The 22542-nt window shown below is 37.0% G+C and overlaps 1 pseudogene; it reads right to left on the bottom strand.

Moving 5' to 3' along the window:
* Positions 1-346: 346 nt before the first annotated feature.
* LOC149246139 (chaperonin CPN60-2, mitochondrial pseudogene) lies at positions 347-21990 on the bottom strand (annotated as a pseudogene).
* Between the last annotated feature and the right edge of the window lie 552 nt (positions 21991-22542).

The raw sequence follows: 22542 nt of genomic DNA, 5'->3' as shown, positions 1-22542 counted from the left end.
ACTCAGTTCCTCTAATTTGATCCATCATGTCCTCGTTGGAGCTAAGTTTCACATTCCTTGAAAGGATTGAGCTATCAAATTCCTTGAAAGGATTGAACTGTCAGGAGGTTGTTGATTGGCTTGGCTACTTTATTAAATTTCTTGTATATTTTCTTTTCCCTATGCCTCTATAATTCTCCACCAAAACTCAGATAGCTTGTTCTAATGTGCACAATATGGTCATTGAATAAATGGTATAATAATAAACACGGGATTTCAAGAATTTTCTTCACCAAAACTCAGATAGCTTGTTCTAATGTGCATGATATGGTCATTGAATAAATGGTATAATAATAAGCACAGGATTTTAAGAAGAAAGAAGAAAGTATTTGGTAGCATCGTAGCCAAGATCAAGATTATCTTGCTCCAGTAATTTCCCAACAACCACTGCACCTTTGACACTGACATTTGCAGTAGTCGTATATGCAGGCATCTTCAATGCATTATGAATAATTTTCACTTTAATCTTTTGGCCTAAGTTAGTAGCTTGATGTTTTTCTAGCTCCTTTGTCACATAAAGAAGAGAAATGCCGCCTCCTGGCACAATAGCTTGCTCTACTGTTGCCTTCGTGGCATTCAATGCATCTGTAACTCTGTCCTTCTTCTCCCCTACTTCTACCTCACTAGCTCCACCAATATTCAGAACTGCAACTCCTCCTGAAAGCTTTGCCAACCTCTCTTGATACTTTTCCTTATCATAGTCTATTGTGTTGGATTCAATGGCGGCTCGAATGTGCTCACATATTTCTTCTATATCCTTCTTATCACCACCTCAATCAAGAATAATAGTGTCATCCTTCAATATAGTTACCTTCTTTGTTGAACCAAACATAGCAGCTTCAACCTTTTCAAGCTTCATGCCAAGTTCTTTTGAAATCATTTGATCACTAGTAAGTACAACAAGATCCTCCAAGTTGGCTTTTCTGTTTTCTCCAAAGAAACAATCAGAAGAGCTCTTCGCTTACTCAAGAGCTCTTCGCTTATTCAAGAGCTCTTTACTTATTCAAGGCCAGCTCCATTGCTCGGACAACTGCATTCAAATTTGAAATTTTCTTTTCATGTATCAGAATCTGAGGATTCTCTAATTCACATTTTTGGGCCTTATCATTTGTGATAAAATACAGAGATATATAGCCTTCATTCCTTCAACAACCTCCAATTCATTGACACCATCTTCCCATCTGCAATAGTTATGACTCCCTCCTTTCCAACTTTTTCCATTGCTTTGGCAATCAGTTCACCAATTTCCCTTTTACCATTTGCTGAGATGGTGCCTACCTGTACAATTTCCTCAGGTGTGCTTATCATCCTTGCTCTACTTTTCAAATGTACCACAACTGCATCAATTGCCATGCTAATGCCTCGTCTCAATTCCATTGCATTCATCCCAACTGCAAGTCAGCTAATCCCCCATCTCAAGTCCATTGCATTCATCCCAACTGCAACTGAATTATAGCCTTATGTGAATATTGCACGAGTAAGGATGGCCGCACAGGTAGTTCCATCTCTTGCAACATCGTTTGTAGCATTGGAAACTTGCTTCACAATACTTGCACAACCATTTTTTAACTTGTCACTAAACTCATTTCATTTTGCCACAATAACACCATCCTTTGTTACTTTTGGAGAACCATAATTTTGTTCAATAACAACATTGTGACCCTTTGGTCCCATTGTCACCTTTATAGCATCTCCCAGTTGTTCCACACCTTGCAGCATTGCAGCTCTAGATTCAACACCAAATCTAATATCTTTTGCTTTACTTCCTTAGCTCTGGATTCAACCCCAAATCTGATATCTTTTGCTTTACTTAATTTCTAGAATTGTTTTGTTTTTTGGTGCAATGGGTTCTTGCTTCCTGCCTTGTCATGGTCTGGCCTTCGAGAGACCTTTGAGATTAAACACTAGAAGTGTAACAAAAAAACTAAACCATAGAATAAGCTAATTTGCCTAAAATACAGCCAAAAATAAGAAAAAAATTATTAGAATACGCCTAAGACAAACCTTACTTCAGCACTACATTTAGCTTAATATAATATGCCACAAAGATTGAAATGAATGGTAATTTTCATTGTACTTAAAGCTTGTTGTTGCTCATTCTAATTAAAAATTATAATTTGAAAAACCATTAACCATTGTTCAACACATTTGGGCTTGACTACCCGACAGGGACTACCGTTGCCTCCAGCATGTTGGGTCCCTATAATACTAGTGATTACCCCATTACTATTGTAGTTGTATCCTTTATTAATATTGTTGTGCCCCTATTGTCCCCATATTTTTATTACTGTGTCCCATAGAATCACTCTATTGTTATTTTTGTGGCTTTATATTATTATTGTTAGGTCAGCTGGGTTATATTGTGACTCCTTAGACTCCTATATATAGAAAGGAGGTTTTGTCATTTGAATCATCCAAGAATTGTTCATTTATGTAATGTAAAGGAGGTTGCCCCCTCGAAGAGGCTGAATTTTAAGGCGTTGATCTATCTTCTCTATATTTTTTCTTGAGCTGGTCTCATAACACAACACTTGTTAGATCTTGGCATACAATTGTACCATATAATTACTACTATTTTTTTTTGTAATGTAGGTTGGTAACTGATCTCAATTGGATCCTTGAAAATTCTCATTTTGATGACTGTTACAAATTATGACAAACTTCAAAATTTTGTAAAATAGTAAGCTATCAGGAAGGACCTCTGGATAGTGGCAGTTTGTAGCTAGCACAGAACGACGAGGACCTCGGTCAAAGTGCACTGACCGAGGCCCATGGAGACTGCGCAGTGACTCAAATTGGCAATTGGGAAATCCAGATTAGGAAATGGAGGCTATTTCTGATGTGCAAATCGCGCATCGCTGGGCAAATCCCATCGAGAAGGAAAAGCCCCGAGCGCATGGTCATAAGGAAAACTGTGGGAAAAGTGCTGAAACGACAGGCGGGTCCTGTGCTCCAAAACTGGAGGAATATCGGAGGCATTTCGGGCGGTAAGTGGCTTTGTCAGAGGACCAAGCGATGCCATACAATGAATGACGCGTGTCCGGCGGATGAGAGAGAAAACCACTCTCATCGCGAGCTAACGCCCGAGTAAGTCATCCATGCGATAAGAGCGATAACTGTAGGATTTGGAGGCCCCAGATCTAACAGCGGAGATTGCACCCGATGGGAGATCGGATCTGAAGGGAGAAATAGGCTGAGGCATATAAAGGTTTGAAGTTCGATTTGACCACTGAGTTGGTGGATGAATCATTTCACCGAGTAACCGAAATAATGAACCATCGAGGAAGTGCTACCGCTCAGTTCGTGAAGGGACAAGTGGCCACCTCCCTGCGAAACGTTACACAATGGCGATGACGCAGAGGCAAGGAATTCCAAGCGGACAGAGGTAGGTGATCCAAAGGGCCGAAGAGGAAGCGAACAGTCAAGGGACCGATTGGCTTTAAGCAACGAACAAAAAAAGAGCAGAGAACAGAAGAAGAGAAGGAGACAGAGGAGACAGTGAAGCAAGAAGCAGAGAACAGAGGAAGTTGAGCTGACCTGTAGAGTTGAGGCAGCATCGAGTAGATAGAAACAGGCTTGAGAGGTTCAAGCAATCCCTGTGAGGATATCTGTCAGGAACTGAGTACCAAATTGGACTCATCCCATTAAGACCAGTTGAGGTCGAGACTTGGTAAGGGAGAGTTTGTGCACTCTGGTGGCTTGGGGAATCCAAGAACCACCCTACTAAGCATTATTTGTTTCAGGAGACTCAAATTGAGCTCCTCATTGTAAAAACTCTGCTTAAAGACATAATAAATAAGGCCACCATTGAAAGCTGGACTGGAGATGTAGCCCAGGAGAATTAGGTGAACTCCTTATTAAATTGTTGTGTTTTGCATTTTCTTACTGTGTTTCTCTTATTGTTTTCCAGTGTCTATGTATTTTGCAATCTTATCGATCCATTGCCTAAGATAACATAGACACACACCAGCACATGAGTCTGTAATACCTTCATCAATTAATTAACCGGGATCACTAACAAGTGATTTTCAGATCAAGTGGTATCAGCGCTTTAGGCTGTTAAGGTTAGACAAACTTGTGTTGGATTTAGCTGTTGAATGCTAACTAGATCAAAGCTCAAATTAGGAGAAGGAGAGTTGGTCGAAACTAATCCTGAAATTGGGAGAGTCTATCCTCAAAAGACAATGTTAGAGGAAGGTTCTGTGAGTCCAGACCCTCAATTCATAGATAGTTTCCTAGCCATAAGGTCCATGGTAGAGGAAATGTATAAGGACTTTAGAAAACACAAGGATGAAGATTCATCAAGCTCCAAACAAGACAAAGGAGAAGATGAGTCTCTCCTCCATGACCACTTAAAAGGCAAAGGGAAACAAGAAAGCTTTCTCACACCTCCTAATAGCCCTGAACATAAAAAGAAGACATATTTGATTAAGCTAGATGTTAAATTTGATTTAAAAATATATGATGGAGAGTTGAATGCAAAAAAGCTGGACAATTGGATTAGACAAATTGATGTTTATTGCAGAGTGCAGAGTATTGACTCATACAAGAGCAAGATTCAGCTGGCCAGCCTATGCCTTGGAGGCATTGCCTTGGTTTGGTGGGAGGCAAGACCCAAGCTGACATGAAGAGACATGGTAAGACTATTTCTGTCTGGAGTGAATTTATTTCTGCAATCAAAAGCAGTTCTATCCATTAGCCTACATGCAGCAAGCCATGATGAGCTAGCAAACTCTTCGACAATTGAAAGGGAAAAGTGTACAAGGTTACACCCAAGAATTTAGGAAGAGAGCATTGATTCTAGGAATCTCATTAGACTCACCTGAGACTTTGTTGAAGTACATTGGTGGTCTACACAGCTACATGAGGCACACTATCCTCATGTTTAATCCCACTAGTATAGATGAGGTATATGTACATGCTACTCATCTAGAAGCTAGAGGAAAGAATGGAAACCCAGAAGTTGGGGGATCATCCCAACCCACTGCAAGCAAGAATAAGGAGAAAAGAAGACAGAAATGGAAAGCAAGGAAGGCTAACGCTGCACAGAAAAGCAAGGCTTCATGAACTCACTATAAGAAGGATGGGCATGATGATGAGCACTATTGGATTCTGCATCCGGAGCTGAGACCTAAGAAGTTCGAGGGCAAGAAGAAGAAGATTGCTGTAGCTATTCAGAAAGATTTGGGGTCGAACTCTGGAGATGAAACAACTATTGTAGCCACAGATATAAAAGGTAAGAATTCTAAAGCATCTACTGGTAATTCTGCGCAATCTACTATTGATGAAGAAAATGAGAGAAAAAGACATGAGCTTTTCCATATTCGAGTTATTTCCAAACATCAAAAGATTGATACTTTGTTTGATAGTGGCTCACAAGTAAATTTAATTTCTGAAGCAATTATAAAGAAGTTGGGATTACTGACTACACCTCACAAGAAACCATACCCATTAGGATGGTTGAATGATAAAGCACAACTACAAGTGACTAGACAATGCAAACTCAAGTTTTCTTTTGGGTCAGCATTTGTAGATGAGGTTGAGTTAGACATAATTCCTTTGGATATATGTGGAATTGTTTTAGGAAGTCCTTACTTGTACGACAGAAAAGCTATTTTCTATAGAGCTAAGAACAAGTATCTATTCATTAAAGATGGAATCGAATACTTTGTAAGAGCTCATAAGCTCAAGAATAATTACACTCTCATAAATTTAGGGCAGATGAAACGAATGATAAATTCATGCAAACAATTCTTACTGATGGTTGTAAAGGAAAAGAAACCTGATAAAACCAATGTATTTGAGGGCTGTAATGCTAAATAGCAAGCTGATTTAGAAAAAGTTGTTTCAGAGTATGATATCTTGTTTCAAGAACCTAAAGGTCTGCCACTCAAAAAGGAAATAGTGCATGAAATTAATTTGCAACAAGATGCTCCTTTGCCTAACATTGGAATGTATAGGTTTTCCTCTTTAGAGAATGCAGAAATCAAGAAGCAGGTGCAGGAGTTGCTCGAGAAGGGGTTCATTAGACCTAGCACATCACCATGTGGGTCACCAATCGTTTTGGTGAGAAAGAAAGATGGCTCATGGAGAATTTGCATTGATTACTGAGCATTGAATAAGATAACAATAAAAAATCGTTATCCCCTTCCTCGCATAGATGATCTATTAGATCAATTGAAAGAAGCTGTTTATTTTTCCAAGTTAGACTTGCATAGTGGATACCATCAGGTCAGAGTTACCGAACAAGATGCATTGAAGACTGCTTTCGAAACAAAGCAAGGATTGTATGAGTGGCTGGTTATGCCTTTTGGCTTGACTAATGCTCCTACTACTTTCATGAGAATAATGAATGATGTACTCAGACCTTTTCTTGATGATTTTGTTATTGTGTATCTGGATGACATTCTAATATTTAGCAAAACATGGGAAGAACATTTAAAGCATGTTAAGCAGATACTAGATGTTTTGAAAAGAGAAAAACTTTATTTTAATATCTCAAAATGCGAATTTGGAAAAACATCTTTGAATTATTTGGGACATATAGTAGGGGGTGGTGAATTGAAGATAGATCCCTCTAAGATGGTAGTCATTGTAAACTGGCCCAAACCCAAATCTGCTAAAGAAGTTAAGAGCTTCTTAGGAGCAGCACAATATTGGAGAAAGTTCATTTCTAACTTTTCCTTAATTGCAGCTCCCTTACATGCTTTAACAAGATTGAACAAGGTGTTTTAGTGGGGAGGCAAATAGCAGAAAGCCTTCGACACCTTGAAAGAAAAGATTAGTATAGCAGTGGTAATAGCACTGCCTGATCTTCAAAGACCATTTGAGATCCAAACGGATACTAGTGACTATGCCATGGGAGCAGTGTTGACACATCACGGTAAACCCATATGTTATCATTCTAAGACATTTAATTCTACAGTAGTTAACTATCCTACATATGATAAAGAATTGTATGCACTAGTACAGAGTGTGAAAAAGTGGAAACGTTACTTAATGGGCAAAGAAACAGTTATACATACTAATCATCAACCACTTCAATATCTACACTCCCAAACTAAGTTGCAACAATCAAGACACTATAGATGGATGGGTTTTCTACAACAGTTTCATTTAGTCATCAGATATAAAACGGGCATACACAATAAAGTTGCAGATATGTTATCTAGACCCATTATAAATGCATCTACTATACTTAAGCATAATTCTGTGTTACATGAGAGCTACATTGAACAATATGCTCAAGATATAGATTTCAAAGATGTATATGCAATTTTAATTCAAGGCAAATGATTAGAAGAATTGGATTATCATGTAAAAGACCGACTCTTATATCATTGTGGGAAGCTTTGCATTCCACAAATTGAAAGAGTAAAGATAATTCGAGAAGCACACACTTCTCTAATATCAAGTCACTTTGGGGTAAGTAAAATAGTTGCACAACTACAAAGATTTTGTTATTGGCCAAAAATGAATGAGACAGTTTATAGATATGTAAAAGGGTGTACTATGTGTGCTAAAAGCAAGCCCAACAATAGAAAACTAGGCTTGTACACTCCATTACCAGTTACTTCTCATCCGTGGGAAAGTGTTTCCATGGACTTTGTTGGAGGACTGCCTAAATCTAGGAAAGGTCATGATTATCTGTATGTTGTTGTGGATAGGTTCAGCAAAAAGTGTATTTTGGTACCTTGTAATAAACAAATTACAGCTGAACAAACTGCAAAACTGTTCTTTCAACATTTATGGGTTCATTTTGGATTACCCACTTCCATTGTATTTGATTGAGACACCTAATTTGTGGGAATGTTTTGGTCAAGTATGTGGGAACTGATGGACACCAAACTGAAGAAAAGCATAGCTTTCCATCCATAAACTGATGGCCAAATAGAAGTAGTCAACAGGATAGTGATCCAGTTGCTCAGGGGATATTGCAGCAAGCATCCTAAGCTTTGGGATGAACATTTGTGTTATGTGCAACATGCTTACAACTGAGCCAAACACTCTTCTACAAAGAGATATCCTTTTGAGACCTGTTTTGGTTTCACACCAAGGTCTCCTTTGGATTTTGTCTTTGGTAAGGACACAACAGTTGAGGGACACAACGATGTGGACAAGGAAACTAGGTTCATTGAACAAATCCAAGAGATCCATAAGCCAGTACAGTAACAGCTGGAAAAGAGCCAAACCAAATACAAGGCAAGGCATGAGAAGCATCAGATGGAGCATAGTTTCCAAGTTGGTGACCAAGTCTGGCTGTATATCAGCAAGGACAGGATGCAAGGTGAAGGTAAAAAACTAAAGCCTATCAGGTATGGACCTTTGAGGATACTTGAGAAAATTGGTGAGAATGCTTTTCACCTTGATCTACCAACTTATATGCACATATACTTAGTCATGAATGCATATTGCTTGAGATTGTTTGAACCTTCACTAATTGAGGATCCTGAAGAACAGTGTCAATTGCCTTCTGTTGATGACTTGTTACCTAAATATCTTAATGAATTGCAGGAAGACACAGTTCTGGATAGGCAGGTGACAAAGATGCACAGGGGAGATGTTGAGTACCTCAGAATCGAGCTCAAGGGTTCAAAGCCAAGCAGTGAAAGTGGATAGAGATTGGACAAGTGAGACAATTGTACCCTCACTTAGTCGATGCTTGAAAACCAACTTTTGGTGGTCTAAAAGCTTATTCAGTGGGAAGGCCATGATCCGAATTGGATCCTTGAAAATTATTAGAGCTCTATGACTGTTACAAATTATGACAGACTTCAAAATTATGTAAAACAATAAGCTATCAGGAAGGACCTCTGGATAGTGGCAGTTTGAAGCTAGCACGAAATGACGAGGACCTCGGTCAAAGAGTGCTGATCGAGGCCCATGGACACCGTGCAGTGGCACAAACTGGCAATTGGGAAATCTAGATCAGGAAACATAGGTTGTTTCTGATGCGTGATTAGCGTAATCACGCATCACAGGGAAAAACGCCTCGAAAAGGAAAAGCCCCGAGTGCATGGTCACAAGGAAAATCGTGGGAAAAGTGCTAAAACGACAGGCGGGTCCCGTGCTCCAAAACCAGCGGAATATCGGAAGTGTTTTGGGTGGTAAGCGGGTTTGTCAGAGGACCAAGTGATGCCATATAGTGAATGACATATGTCTGGCGGATGAGAGAGAAAACCACTCTTATCGTGGGCTAACGTCCGAGCAAGTCATTTGCGCAATAAGAGCGATAACTGTAGGATCTGGAGGCCCCAGATCTAACGATGGAGATTGCACCCGATGGGAGACCAGATCTGGAGGGAGAAATAGGCTGAGGCATATAAAGGTTTGAAGTCCGATTTGACCACTGAGCTGGCGGATGAATCATTTCACAGAGTAACCAAAATAACAAACCGTCGAGGAATAGCTAGCACTCAATTCGTGAAGGGACAAGTGGCCACCTCCATGCGAAACATTACACAGTGGTGATGATGCAGAGGTAGGGAATTCCAAGCGGACAAAGGCAGGTGATCAGAAGGGCCGGAAGAGGAAGCGAACAATCAAGGGACGGATTGGCTTTAAGCCACGAACAGAAAAAGAGTAGAGAACAAAAGAAGAGAAGGAGATAGAGGAGACAGTGAAGCAAGAAGCAGAGAATAGAGGAAGTCGAGCTGACCTGCAGAGTTGAGGTAGCATCGAGCAGAAAAAACCAAGCTTGAGAGGTTCAAGCAATCCCTGTGAGCATAGCTATCGGGAACTGAGTACCAATTTGGACTCATCCCATTAAGACCAGATGAGGTCGAGACTTGGTAAGGGGGAGTCTATGCACTCTAGTGGCTTGGGGAATCCAAGAACCACCCTACTAAGAATTATCTGTTTCAGGAGACTCAAATTGAGCTCCTCATTGTAAAAACTCTGCTTAAAGACACAATAAAGAAGGCCACCACTGAAAGTTGGACCAGAGACATAGCCCAGGAGAATTAGGTGAACTCCTTATTAAATTGTTGTGTTTTGCATTTGCTTACTGTGTTTCTCTTACTATTTTCCAGTGTCTGTGTATTTTGCAATCTTATCAATCCATTGCCTAAGATAACATAGACATGCACCAGCACATGAGTCTGTAATACCTTCATCAATTAATTAACTACGATCACTCACAAGTGATTTTCAGATTAGTAACCCTAACACTCACATTACAATTACATTATTGGTTAAAACCTTATGGTTGACCGTTAACTAGCACAACCACATTTACCAATGTGATTAATAAATGCCGATAGGCATATATGAAACATATATACAACCACATTTTCCAATGTGGTTGATATACGCCGATAGGCTTATATCAACCACATTAATAATTATTTTGGGTATTTTTTTGAACACCAACTATTTAGGATTATTAATAACTATATAAATATTAACAACGAGATTATTTATATATATTATTATATAAATATTATAATAATAATATAAACTCCTAATATATATTAATTAATAATAAGAATAAGTCTATTAATATTAGATTATCATTATATTTTTATAATAATAATAATAATAATAATATCTTATTATAATATTATAATAATAATATTATATTATTATTATAATATACAAATATAATTATTATTATAATAATAATATAATTTATATTATTATAATAATAACATTAAAGACCAACTATTTATGATAATTAATAACTATATAAATAATAACAACTACATTCTTATATATTTATATATTTATGATTATTATATTAATATGATTATAATAATATAAACTCATAATAATAATAATATTATTATTATTATTCTTAGGCATTAGTATTTTTAATATTTATCTTAGGGTTTGTATACATTGGGTTATAATATTAGTCTCTTTTGTTTATTATTACCCAAGGGATTGATACTAAAATCCCAAGGGATTATGAACCGAAGGGAATAATATTAAACCCATGGGACTGATATTATAAACCCAACATTGGTAAACTCAAATATCAATACTACAAACACTAAATAAACATAGTTTATTTTTATGGTGAGACAATCCTTGTCACAATGCGACATTCAAACATGGTTGACCATGTTTGGCTACGATTTATATCATAAACCTAAGGGAATAGAAAACCCAAAGTTTTGATATTATAAGTCCAAATGAATAACAAACCCAAGGGATTATGAACCCAAGGGAATAATATTAAGTCTAAGGGACTAATATTATAAACCCAACATTCATAAACCCAAATATAAATATTACAAACGTTAAAATAAACATGGTTTATTTTCATGGTGAGGAAATCTTTGTCAAAATGCGACATTCAACCAAGGGACTAATATTATAAACCCAACATTGGTAAACCCAAATATAAATACTACAAATACTAAAATAAACATGGTCTATTTTGACGGTGAGACAATTCTTGTCACAATGTGACATTCAACCATGGTTGACGATGTTTGGCTATGATTGAAAATGGTTTACCATGATGGATATTATCAACCAAAGGGAATAATAAACCCAAGGGATTGATATTTTAAACCCAAATGAATAATAAACCCAACAGATTAATATTAAAACCCAAGGGATTATGAACCCAAGGGAATAATATTAAACCCATGGGACTAATATTATAAACCGAACATTGGTAAAGCCAAATATCAATACTACAAACACTAAAATAAACATAGTTTATTTTGATGGTGAGACAATCCTTGTCACAATGTGACATTCAAACGTGGTTCACCATGTTTGGCTATGATTTATATTATAAACCTAAGGGAATAAAAAACCCAAAGTTTTGATATTATAAACCCAAATGAATAATAAACCCAAGGGATTAATACTAAAACCCCAAGGGATTATGAACCCAAGGGAATAATATTAAGCCCAAGGGACAAATATTATAAACCCAATATTCGTAAACCCAAATATAAATATTACAAACACTAAAATAAACATGTCTTATTTTCATGGTGAGACAATATTTGTAAAAATGTGACATTCAACCATGGGACTAATATTATAAACCCAACATTGGTAAACCCAAATATAAATACTACAAACGCTAAAATAAACATGGTTTATTTTGATGGTGAGACAATTCTTGTCAGAATGTGACATTCAACCATGGTTGACCATGTTTGGCTATGATTGACAATGGTTTACAATGATTGATGTTATAAACCAAAGGAAATAATAAACCCAAGAGATTGATATTATAAACCCAAATGAATAATAAACCCAAGGGATTAATACTAAAACCCAAGGGATTATGAACCCAAGGGACTAATATTATAAACCCAACATTCGTAAAACCAAATATAAATATTACAAAGTCTAAAATAAACATGATTTATTTTCATGGTGAGACAATCCTTGTCACAATGTGACATTCAACCACGGTTGACCATGATTGATATTATAAACCTTGTTGGAATAATAAACCCAAGGGATTGATATTAAAACCCAAATGAATAATAAACCCAAGGGATTAATACTAAAACCCCAAGGGATTATGAACCCAAGGGAATAATATTAAACCCAAGGGCCTAATATTATAGACCCAACAATCGTAAACCCAAATGTAAATATTACAAAGACCAAAATAAACATGATTTATTTTCATGGTGAGACAATATTTGTCAAAATGGGACATTCAACCATGGGACTAATATGGTAAACCCAAATATAAATATTACAAACACTAAAATAAACATGGTTTATTTTCATGGTGAGACAATCTTTGTCAAAATGCGACATTCAACCATGGGACTAATATTATAAACCCAAATTTGGTAAACCCAAATATAAATACTACAAACACTAAAATAAACATGATTTATTTTGATGGTGAGACAATCCTTGTCACAATGCGAGATTCAACCATGGTTGACCATGATTGATATTATAAACCTAAGGGAATAATAAACCCAAGGGATTGATATTATAAACCCAAAGGAATAATAAAACTAAGGGATTAATACTAAAACCATAAGGGATTATGAACCGAAGGGAATAATATTAAACCCATGGGACTAATATTATAAACCCAATATTAATAAACCCAAATATAAATTCGACAAACACTAAAATAAACATGGTTTACTTTGATGGTGAGACAATCCTTGTCACAATGCAACATTCAAACATGGTTGACCATGGTTGACTATGATTGACAATGGCTGACCATTATTGATATTATAAACTTAAGGGAATAGTAAACCCAACTTATTTACATTATAAACCCAAATGAATAATAAACCCAAGGGATTAATACTAAACCCCCAAGGGATTATGATCCCAAGGGAATAATATTAAGCCCAAGGGATTAATACTAAAACCCCAAGGGATTATGAACCCAAGGGAATAATATTAAGCCCAAGGGACTAATATTATAAACCCAACATTTGTAAACCCAAATATAGATATTACAAAGACTAAAATAAACATGATTTATTCATGGTGAGACAATCCTTGTGAGAATGTGACATTCAACCATGGTTGACCATGATTGATATTATAAACATGAGGTAATAATAAACCCAAGGGATTGATATTATAAACTCAAAGGAATAATAAACCCAAGGGATTAATACTAAAACCCCAAGGGATTATGAACCCGTCGTGCTATACAACAACCCTCCTAATTTCAAAATTTTTCATATAAAACTTTAATAAGAAATGGGTCCCCTTTAGAATATAAATAAAATCAATAAAATGTTTGAAAATAAATTTTTATAATAGGTCATATAAAAATTTTCTTTTAGGGTAGGTTAGATTGCAATCGCAATTTGCAAAACTTTTGAACCCATGGAAGTCCTTTTAAGAAAATCCGATCCGATTTGAGTCATAATAAAACCTTATTGTAAAAAAGCTTTATCAAAGGAAATAATTATAAAAGCAAATTATCGCATCGCGCACATCCTTTATCTCAACGGTGGACTTAAAGTGTTCCATTGAGATCCGCCGATGCGATAACTCTATCAGAAATCGCATATCGCTACTCGTTAAGAAAACATCCCAAGTGTTCCATGGAAAACCTCCGATGCGATAAGTCGATTGCAATCGCACATCGCTAAAATCATAAGACACATCCCAAAAGCTCCTTTGAAATCTTTCGATGTGATTTCATTATTGTATATCGCGCTTTCGATAAAGGTAAAACATGAAGTATTACAAACATGTGCGGTTTAAAGTTATAAGTCAATTATAAAGAAAATTTAAACAATTTATCAATTTTAAAGCATGCCGCCTCCCCATGCCAGCTCACCACTGATCACAATCGCAACCATGCAGAGGAACCATTTAAGCATGGCACTTGTAACTCCTGATCTGCGATATGTGATTATCGCTAATCGCTGATCGGGAAGTCACGATACCCATTCTAAAAAGGACCGTTATAAATTTGCGATGCGACATACCATCACGACATTAAAGTTTCACGTTGGAAGTTATGGGGAAATCATTAAGAAGCAGTTATGGTTGAATCCTTCAAGGATTTCATTCGTGGTGGCTTAATATATCATAGATCCATAGCATCTATTACGCTTAATTGCTGTTAGTCTTGTGCACTGTGTATTAGCATTTAACAAGTTTTTCCACTATTACATCCTTCTGTTTCATTTTGCAGAGCGAATATGAAATCATCAGTCCAAAAAAATGTCTAAGAAATCTCAGAAAGTAAGGGACCCCGTCATAGTGAAAGATGAACTAGCAAAGTTGGTACTGATAGCTGATACTACCTATTCAGGCCTTAGCAAGACTTCATGGGAGGGAATATATAATCTTCTCAAAGCCGAGGATCCAACCGAAATTGAAGAAGAAGGAGGAATGACTGATTCAAGTGATGAATTAGAAAATACTCTTAAGGATTTAGCTAGTTCCTTCCTCCACAAAATAGTAGCCCGTGCGAAACTGTTACCATACGATGACCTGGTGAGATGGGTGATATAAAGTATCAACATAACCGATAGAGCATTCTTTACAGTCGATGGAAGGATGTTCGGGACATTCGGGGCAGAAGATGTCAAGAATATGTATCATTTGCCGGACCCCCAAAAACATTACAACAAGGCATTTTTAGAAGCTTTCACCAAGGAGAACGATGTAGAGTCTGATCCTATCAAGCAATGGAGACATTTCCCAAACAAGCATAAGCATGAATCCTTGTTATGAAACTAGCTCAAGAAAAGATATAAAAGATAGATCAATGCCTTAGAATTCAGCCTCTTCGAGGGGGCAACCTCCTTTACATTACATAAATGAAAAATTCTTGGATGATTCAAATGACAAAACCTCCTTTCTATATATAGGAGTCTAAGGAGTCATAATATAACCCATCCGACCTAACAATAATAATATAAAACCATAAAAATAACAATAGAGGGATTCTATGAGGCACAGTAATAAAAATATGGGGACAATAGGGGCACAACAATATTAATAAGGGATACAACTACAATAGTAATGGGGTAATCACTAGTATTATAGGGACCTATCATGCCCCTCTCCTTCAAAAAAAGTGTTGTCCTCAACACTTGAGTAGTTCTGGATGCTTCTGTATAAAATTTTCATCCTCCCATGTGGAATCTTCAATAGATAAGTTCTTCCACTTGACGAGATACTCTGAGATTGATCGATTTCGTAGCTGTCGAGTTTTTGTTTCTGTGACTGCTTCTGGTTCCAATATAATTTTTCCTTCCTCGTCAAGTTCTGGCAATATTGTTTGAACTGGGAGCTTGTCACCTATAACCTTCTTTAAACATGAAACATGGAAAACTGGGTGCACTCGAGACGCTGCAGGAAGCTCCAATTTGTATGCCATAGTACCAATCTTTTGCAACACCTTGTACGAACCATAATACTTTGGTGATAATTTATTATCCTTCTTAGATTACTTGAGGGACATTTGTTTATATGGTTGTAGCCATAGGAATACCCAATCGCCTACATCAAAACTTCTTTCGCTGCGATGTTGATCGGCCTATTGTTTCATTCTATTTTGTGCCAACACGAGGTTATCCTTTAAGGGTTGGAGGACTTGTTGTTGATGTTCAATGTGATGTTCCACTGCTTGAACCTTACAATTTTCTCTTAAATATGATGTGATGGATGGTGGCTGATATCCATAAAGTGCCATAAATGGGATCGTTTTTGTTGCTGTATGGAAGGAAGTGTTATACCACCATTCAGCCAGAGGCAACCATTTGACCCATTGTGTCTGTTTATCAGATACAAAGCAACAAAGATATCCTTCCAAACATTTGTTTACTATCTCAATTTTCCCATCAGATTGAGGATGATAAGATGAGCTATGAGCTAACTAAGTACCAAGGCAAGAAAATAATTCTGTCCAAAAATTTCCAGTGAAAATGGGATCTCTGTCACTTACAATAATCTTTGGGTTTCCATGTAGCTCTTGAATTGTTTCCATAAATGCAGTAGAAACTATATTGGCTTTCAATGGATGTGATAATGCAAAAAAGTGTGCATACTTGGTAAGCCTGTCAACTACCACCATGATGACACTCTTTACCTCAGACTTGGGTAAACCTATGATAAAATCCATTGAAACCTCCTCCCAACGTTGGCTTGGAATGGATAAAGGTTGTAATAGACCTGAGGTCTTAATTGTTTCAACTTTATTTTGTTGGCAAACCAAACATTCCACCACAAACTTTTGAATATCTGATTTAAGGCCATCCCAAAAAAATTCCTTCTTAACCCTGTGGTAAGTTCTTAAAAATCCTGAGTGCCCTCCTAAGGGAGAAGTGTGCAATACCATAAGAATCTTTTGTTTGAGTTGCGAATTCTTACAGAGGTATAAGCGATCTTTGTACCATAACGAATCATTTTGCCAGCTAAATGTATTAGATGTACTAGAATCTTGTTGTAACCTTCGAATAAGTGCCCACACTTCTTCATCATTCTTCCACTCCTCCCTTGCTTCATTTATCCAATCTAGTTGAATAATAGAAATGGCACACAACAATGCTTCCACATCCGCATCCTTTCTTGAGAGTGCATCTGCCACCACATTTTGCTTCCCTTTTTTGTAGATGATTTCAAAGTCATAACCCAACATATTTGTGACCCACTTTTGTTTCTCTTCAAAGGATAATCTTTGTTCTAAAAAGTATTTAAGGCTATCATGATCCGTTTTTACCTTGAAGTGTCTTCCCATTAGGTAGGGTCACCATTTCTTAAGTGCATGTAGTATTGCCAACATTTCCATCTCATAAATAGCTTTGTGTAAAAACTTTCCCTTGATTGGACGGCTTTCAAAAGCAATGGGTCTTTCATCTTGGATTAAAACAACACTAATTCCATTTCCTAAAGCATCACATTCCACAATAAAGGTTTTTTGAAGTCTGGTGTAGCTAAGACCGGTGCTTGGCACATTGCCTCTTTAAGATGTTCGAAGGCCTTTGTTGCTTCTGGAGTCCATGAAAATGCATCTTTCTTCAATAATGTTGTTAGAGGTGCTGCTATTCTCCCATAATTCTTAACAAACTTGCAATAATACCCTGTCAACCCGAGAAGTCCTCGCAGATGCTTTATGGATGTGGAGATTTTCCATTCCTTAATGGCTTTAATTTTGCTAGGGTCTACCTTAACTCCTTCATGATATACAATATGACCCAGATATTCCACCTCTTGTACTCCAAAGAAACATTTGGATCTTTTTGCATATAATTGTTTCTCCTCCAATAGTTGTAGCACCCTGTCAACATGTTCAACATGATCCTTCCAAGACTTGTTGTAGATTAGTATATCATCAAAAAATACTAACACAAATTTTCTAAGGAAGGGTTTGAAAATGGAATTCATCAAACCTTGAAACGTAGAAGGTGCATTGGTAAGGCCAAAAGGCATGACCAAAAATACATAATGACCCTCATGAGTTCTAAATGCTGTTTTTGGAATGTCTTCAGTATTCATTCTGATTTGATGATATCCTGATCAAAGATCCAACTTGGTGAAGTAAATTGATCCATGCAATTCATCCAATAATTCATCAATGATAGGAATGGGAAACTTATCTTTAATAGTGAGCTTGTTGAGCTCCTTATAATCCGGACACATGCGACATGATCCATCCTTCTTGTGCACCAATACTACTAGAGCAGAGAAAGAACTTTGACTAGGTTGAATTATACCAGCCTCTAGCATTTCTGCAACCATACGTTCAATTTCACTCTTTTGGGCATAGGGATATCTGTACGGCCTGATGTTTGGAGGAACACTTCTTGGAATCAAATGAATAGCATGATCATGATTACGAATAGGTGGTAGACCTTTGGGAGTCTCAAATACCTTGGAATGATTGTCCAAGACTTTTTGGAGATCTAGAGAAATAGATGATTCCGATGTGGAAACATCTAGCGAACATAATTGTGCAATTACACCTCTTTGTTCCTTTTTTAGAAGCTTTGTCATACCATTAGAGCTGATTATCTTTCCTAGTTTCCCTGCAATACCCCTTAATTCAACTTCCTTTCCTTCCGCAGAAAATTTCATGAAGAGTTCTTGAAAATTAAAAGCTATTGTACCCAAGGATTGTAGCCATTGGACTCCTAGTACAACATCAGCACCTCCCATTGGAATGGAAAGCATTGGGCTAGTCAATACATATTCTCCCATGGATAGCTTGATATTATGGCACTTTCCAAAGCAATTTATCGTTCCTCCATTTGAAATCATCACTTGATACTCTAGTGCTGGATATAGGAAGCAATTCAATTCCTTTGCTACCTTACAATGAATAAAATTGTGGGTACTTCTTGAATCAATCAGCACTATTACCTTTTTCTTCTTGATTTGTCCTTCTATTTTGATGGTTTGAGGAGTGGTAATTCCAGCCAATGCATTACAAGATATGGTCGGATTCATTTCTTCTTTATCTAGGCTTTGTTCCTAGGGTATATCCTCTTCCTTTGACCTTTCTTGCTCCTTTTCTTCTTCCTCTTCACAATCTATGTAGAATAATTTCTTCTTAGCACACTTATGACCTTTAGTGTATTTGCTATCACAACTATAACAAAGCCCTTTTGCTCTTTTTTCTTCCAATTGTTGTGGTGTCAACCTTATAGGTTGTGGAAGGCTAGGGGCAAAAACACTTCCATATTTATAGTTGTGACTGGTATGCTTCCAGGTTGCCATAATTTTGCTTTCCATTTTTCTTGCTAACCTAAATGCCTTTTCTAATGAATCAGGTTCCCCAAGGTGAACATCATGTTGGATATTATCCTTTAAAGTCCCTATGAACACATCAATCCTATGCTCCTCTGGAATATTTTTTACCCTTATGTTCAATTTTTCGAACTCCTCAATGTGCTCCATTATTGAACCTTTTTGTTTGAGACTTATCAATTGGCTAAAAAAAGTGTTGCTTTTTGTATCCTCATAATGTGTTGTCAATTCTTCCGTAAAAATTGCCCAAGTGATAATTTGTTTACGAGAGCAAAGCCATTGATACCATACAAACTGATTTGGTTCCAAATATAAAGTTGCAATACGTACCTTTTGTGTGTTTTGCACATTATTGAGATTGAAAAATTGCTCCATCTGTAATATCCATGTTGCGGGATCCTTGCCATTAAACTTCCTCATATCGATTTTTGGAATATGGTGGGTCTTCGATCCAACATTAGAGTCTATCGAATCATGATTAACAGTTCTTTTGTTCTCATCATGCATTTCCTTTACTACCCTTTCACCATTAGTGACCATTTCTTGTAGTAACTTATTCATATTTATCTTCAATTCTTCCATGTTTGTCTTCAAATCTATCTTCAAATCGTCCATCTTAGCTTCCACATCATTCATCTTAGCTTCTACACCTTTCTTTAAACAATCCATCTTAGCTTCTACGCCTTTCTTTAAACCATCCATCTTAGCTTCTACATCTTTCTTTAAACCATCCATCTTAGATTCTGTTCCTTTTTGTGCAAGTGACACTTGTTGCACTTGGTCTCGTAATTTTGATATATCATGTTGCATTTATTCCTCTTCTTCATGAGTCATGCTAGAGCTTTCAGGTTGCCTACTAGGTGTTTTCATTTTCTTTCCCTGGGGCATCAATTACTGATAATAATGCTTTAATATGCCCTTTGAATTCCTTCAACTAATTTTTCAAACCAAGATTATGCAAAAATTTAAAAAAACTACATACCTTTTTTCACTTTGTAGGAGCTTGATATTGAATCTGATGTATCTCTGTAATTTTGGATCATCTAGTTCTAAAATTGCGACCTGTAGTAGCCCTCTGCGTCCTATTTCCAATGCCACCAGTCTGATCCAAATTGAATTCTCCAAGAAAGAGTTATGCACAATCTCCAGCAGTGACCTGATTATAGACTAGTTCAGTAGAGCGAACTTGTACGACATGCCCGAGTCATTGTTTCGACTTTTGGCTCTAAAAAATATATACAAGAAACTACAGCCTATCCTCTTTCTATACCTTCTTACGAAATTTCAATCCAATGCTCAGAAAGAAAGTTATGACGATTTTCCCCAGGTCACCTGTTTGGAATGTAATTCAGGAGTCTGCAAAAAGACCAGCTTCCTCAGATCATATCTCTGCAAATATAGCACGAAAAGCTCTAAAATTCGCACCCAAGATTCAGTGCAATTTCTTCTCAAATGGGTTTTTTTTAGCTTTGAAACATCGCAGAAAAAAAGTTATAGCGAAAATGCCACGATGACCTGTTTGGAGCAGCGAAACCCTAGAATCCAAAGCTCTGATACCAAATGTTATGAAACCAGCTCAAGAAAAGATAGAAAAGATAGATCAACGCCTTAGAATTCAACCTCTTAGAGGGGGAAACCTCCTTTACATTACATAAATGAACAATTCTTGGATGATTCAAATGAAAAAACCTCCTTTCTATATATAGGAGTCTAAGGAGTAACAATATAACCTAGCCGACCTAACAATAATAATATAAAGCCACAAAAATAACAATAGAGGGATTCTATGGGGCACAGTAATAAAAATATGGGGACAATAGGGGCACAACAATATTAATAAGGGATACAACTACAATAGTAATGGGGTAATCACTAGTATTATAGGGACCTATCAATCCTCTAGTATGTACTTCGTGGACTCTTTAGCATCTCCCTATTGCTATGCTGGTGCTATGATATGTAGACTCTTTGGAGCCTCTGATTTAGCTAGATTATCTATAGAAACGGTGCCTTTAATGGAAGCAACAGTTAACTCTTTTATCATGGATTGGGCAACCATTTTATCAGATAAAATGGCCAACCAAATCCTTGATTATAGAAGAAATAGGTATGTAACTACCCGAATAATACCCCCATTCTATATGAGCACCTACATTATGGATACCATCTGTTTCAATTCTGACTTCTCCATTCTAGGTTGGAAATGGACTCCTCAAGACCCAACTCCTATTCACATTTATCATAAGTATTTGTGGAAGGCCCATTATAAATATCATATATATAGAATTTGCCATGGTTTTGTTTTACCCGTCCATCAGGCCATATTTAACAAACCCGCTCCTCGGTTATCCGATAAGGCCAACATTGACCTAACATCAATCGACAGTTGGTTCGGTGAAGAAAAGTTCACCTATGTCAGAATTTTTGGTAGCACCACAGATCCACATGTTCTCCCATTGTACATTCCTGATAAGCTATTGGCCAGATAACTAGCTCACCAGATAACGGAGACAGGAATGTCCAGGAACCTCAAAGAGTCCAAGAAACAAATGTGGCCTACATTCCCCCTCTGCTATGGTACTTACTCACTGCATGATTTCAAACATGTCGAGAAAGAATTAGAGAAGATAAAAATTCTAAAGTTAGTAGTCATCCTTAAGAGACAGTATGACCCAAACGAAGTGGCTTACAACTTTACCACTCATGTGTACCTTTCCAAATATGAACATGAGAAAGATGAATATGATGACTTTTTCGCTTCGGCTGAGTCGTTTTCATAGGTAAAGCATCTAGCAAGGATCAAATTTGGAGCAGGGGAGATAGATAAGTTTATGCAGTTTAGGACACATAGGTTACAAACCATACCTCTAGATTTATTGAACACTACCCCTATGGTGCAGCAAGAAGGCCACATTAAAGAACACACTACTGAGAAGATTCCCGAAAAGGAGCAGACAAATGAAAAGACCAGTGAGCTCCTAGATACCAATGTGCATATTGATGGCAACTTAATCAAGGAATGGGAGCAATTCGATCAGCAGATCAAGAACCAAAATATCATTATACCAAAATCGCTCACAACACAGGAGCCTATTGTTACTAGTATTACAATTGAAGGGGCAGTCGATGGAGTCAACACTCAACATGATATTGAAATAATTCCAGAGAATCCTTCCAAAGAAATTGTATTGAAGGTTGAGGAAATACCACCCCTGGATGTATTTTATAGTGCAAAGCATAGGGCTGTGGTCAAAAGATAGAGGAAAAAGAGGACAATTGACCAAGGACCATTCTCAACTCCTCAAGCTGAACTTATGAATGTGATATGGA

This window comes from Pinus tabuliformis, chromosome 7, assembly GCF_031772625.1.
Source record: "Pinus tabuliformis cultivar Carrire ecotype Pingquan chromosome 7, CPIR1, whole genome shotgun sequence".
NCBI lineage: Eukaryota > Viridiplantae > Streptophyta > Pinopsida > Pinales > Pinaceae > Pinus > Pinus tabuliformis.
Note: the sequence above shows the minus strand (reverse complement) of the source record. Positions and strands in the feature narration are given on the sequence as shown.